Source organism: Talpa occidentalis, unplaced genomic scaffold (genome assembly GCF_014898055.3).
Source record: "Talpa occidentalis isolate TD23 unplaced genomic scaffold, MPIMG_talOcc4v2.1 talOcc4.5, whole genome shotgun sequence".
In the NCBI taxonomy this organism is placed as follows: Eukaryota; Metazoa; Chordata; class Mammalia; order Eulipotyphla; family Talpidae; genus Talpa; species Talpa occidentalis.
Window position 1 is genome coordinate 114630070 of NW_023604861.1, and position 3815 is coordinate 114633884.

Here is a 3815-nt window from a genome sequence, read left to right on the forward strand (position 1 = left end):
TACAACTCAGGGAGAAAATAGGGAAATAAAGTCTTTAATGCGTCCTACCCGATCCGACGACCTGGAAACCCAAAGTCACTCTCAGAGCTAGACGGACGCCGCGAGCTGGCCGAGGGCCCCAAAATGGAGAGAGCCCCAAAGCCCACATGTCTGCCTTTTGTATCCACCTGGCTGCTTAACCCCACCCTCAGGTCCCAGCCACCTTCCCTTTAGTGGTGATGGGATTTGGAGTTCCCAGTGTCTTTGGCTTTGACCTGGGGTGGGGGTGGAGTCCACAAAGCCTGTATGGAATTTGCTTTGGGGCAGCCTTTTCCCCCTAACACTGGGGTGGGGGTGGAGTCCACAAAGCCTGTATGGAATTAGCTTTGGGACAGCCTTTTTCCCCTAACAAACTCACAGCCTTTTCTTCTCAGATTTTATTTTCTCCCTCTTGATCATTCATGTATTTCATGACTTCTTCCTCCATTCACTTTTACCCTAGGGAAGGGTCACAGAGCAATCACGGATACATCCAGGAACAGAATATTAAAAGCACCATCCTTGTTCTGCATTGAAGACAGAACATCGTCGATCCATGGAAAACGAAGCAAATTGTTCATCTAGGATGCTGTAGTGGCAGGAATTGACCACAGTGAAGGTTTTCTGATCCAGCAGACCGGGTAAAGGAGGAATCAGAGTCCTTAGTGGCTTTTTGCAGGTCTTTTATTGGGCTTACCAGGTACACGGCAGGCAGGGGTGCTGGGGGGCCGGGAGGCTGGCAGGCCTCCCAGCCCCCAGCAAGTCTTCACTCTATCTGGGCTCTCTGGCTTTCTCTACTTCTGCTTCTCTTGCTTCTCTCTCAACTTCTTGGCTTCTTGGCTTCTGCTGCTGCCGGTGTCCCCGTGACGCCGCCCCTAAAAGCACAGTCCTAGACCAGGTGAATCCCATCCACCCATGCCAACACCCCTCTCCAGGTGCCCGCCACCAGGCATGCACCCAGGACCCCAAGGATCCATCATCCATCCCGACAGCGGGAGGGCAGAAAAGCCCGACACTTCCCACCCCACAGATGCCCAGAATAGATCATTTCCTGGGCTCTGCACCCGCCATTCACCAGTGAAGCCAGAGCTTTTCTAGAGGAGTTTAAAAGATTTTATTCCTAATCCATTTCTTTCCCTAGAGCTTTGGAAATATGGTTCTGTAATTTAATGATTACAGGAGATGAGCAAAAGAATGAACTAAATAAGATAACATTGGCCTGCTTTGTACTGAAGATCCAAATTTTCCAAATATAGAGCAAAATCCAATTGTGGTGCTCTTGTTTATGTTTCCTGCATAACACTCACATGAGAGATCCCTCGGGAACATGCACATGTCCCTTCCCACATAAAGAAACTTCCCCGTCCCTCCTTACAGAGTGGGGGGAGTGAAGCCCTGCGGCCTGTTTCCCTAAATTGCCCTCTCCACCTTGTACCACAGCAACTTTGCTGATGGAACAAGCATAGGGTGGAACAAGTCGTGCCCTGAAGCAATGAACATTACCATCAGTTAGCATTAGAGACAGCAAGTCCCCCAAATACCAGGGAACTTGCTGCAGCCGATAAAAGGTAGTATATAAAAGTGATGCCACACAAAATGCAATGTGGTGTCCTGGAGTGATTGCTGCAATTGTAAGAGGACCTAAGTAGAAAAACTGGTGAAATGTGAATCAGGTCTACAATTCAGTTATTAGTTCTGCTCCAGTGCTACTTCTCAGGGGTAATAAATGCATCATGGTTGGGTAATATGTAAACGTTAGGAGAAACTAGGTGAAGGGCACATGGGTATTCTCTGTACACTGCACTATCATTGCCCCTTTTCTGCACATATAATTGATTTCCAAGTAAAAAGTCTATTGAGGGCCTCCCTGGTGGTGCAGGGGGTTATGCACCGCACAATGAGGCTGTCCATGGCCTCTGCAGCACGAGTTTGATCCCCAGCCGGCTGGGGAGAAACCCAGATAGTGAGGCGGACCTCTCCTGTCTCACCTGCTGCTCCCCTCAACAGTGTGTTTTGGACGGTCTGCCTGTTCTGTTCCCCACTCTGTCTCTGGTGGATCCTCTTACCCCCGGCATCTCTGGCCTGTGCCCCAGCTCTTGTATGCATGAATGGATAAATCTTTCTTTTTTTTTTTTTTCAAAGTTTTATTTTTTTTTTTTTTTTTTTTTTTTTTTTTTTAATAGAGGCATGTTTTATTTATTTATTTATTTGTTTGTTCATTTGTTTTGTTTATACATGCACTGGGCACAGTCAGAAGCGCGGGAGGGTGAGAGAATTCACCAGAGCCATAGCGGGGAGCAGAACAGGCAGAAGGACCGAAGTACACTGCTGAGGGGAGCAGCGGGTGGCAGGAGAGGTCTGCGCACCATGTGGGACCCTCCTCCGGTGGCCGGGGAGCAGCCGGGGATCGAACCGGCGCCGCAGAGGCTGCGGGCAGCTTCGCAACCCAGCGCTCTACCGCTGCGCCACCGGGGAGGCCCTAAATCTTTCAAAAAAAAAAAAAAAAGTCTATTTTAAAAAAAGGGAGGCCACGTTTTCATTTGTTACTGGTGGGGGTAGAAATGGGCACAGACTCCTGACGCTATTCTATAAGGGCTTCAGAAACATGCATGCCCATTGACCTATAATTTCACTCCCCGGAATTTGTCCTTAGGAAATAGTCAAGGGCATTCATCTCTGAGTCTGGGAACAGGGAAAATTGGCTGCAAACTACAGGACCCAAATTAGGGTTCTCAGGAACAATGATGTAGTCACAGCGAGGGATTTATGAAGCTACTAAAAGCAAAGATTGAGAAATAAGTTGGATGACGTGAAAGACTCTCACCCTATATTGTTGCATGAAAAAAAAAAAGGCAGGTTACAAAGTCATCTGCATGGATGAACTCATTTTTAAAAATATCTGTGTGCTTAGAAGAATGGGAGAAGATACACCAAAGTATAAATAGTGGCTTTCTGTAGGTGAGTGAGATGTGGGTGCTCTGGGCTGAATTGTGTCCTCCTCAAATTCATATGCTGAAGCCTTAACTCTCCATGTAACCGTATTTGGAGACAGAGCATTTGGGAAGAAATTAAGGTTAATGAAGTGACAAGGTTGGGGACCAAATTCTATAGGTTTGGTGGCCTTAGAGGAAGAAGAAAGATCTGTCTCTCCAGCTGCTTGTAACAAGGAAAGGGCACGTGAGCACAGGGCTAGACGCCAAGAGACGCTTTTACCACCTAGTCCCTCCCGGAGGCACCCTAATCCACACTTCCAGATCCTGAACTGTGAAGAAATAAATATCTATTGTTTCAACCACCCAGCCGTGGTATTTTGTTAGCATCTTGCACTAAGACAGTAGGTATTCTAAGTGTTCTTGGTTTTGCTCTCTTATTTGTCTGCAGCATTGAATATAGATTGCTTTAATGTTCAAAGAACAATAAATTGGAAACATTTATTCTTAGGGTTTCATTTTACTATTGATGGAAAAAAACATATATCCCTCGGTCTCCTTCAGGATTAGTTTTTGGCAGGAATAGAAAAATCACCCAAAGACTTTTAAATCACCCAGAAATGAATTTTCCTCATGGAGTCACCCTATTGGGAGACTCCTTATGTCCAGGTACTCGGAGGGGAAATGGACCTTTCACTCCTGCCACGGCCAGTAAGTTGTAGTTCAGTTTATACTGTAATTTGTAAATTGAAATGGATAAGGCAGTAATACCACTCCTTCTAATGAAGTTTGGAGACATTTTGTGACTTGCCCAAGGTTCCATATCTAGCAGTGGTGGGCCCAGGACCAGGAACTGGGCCTTTTGAC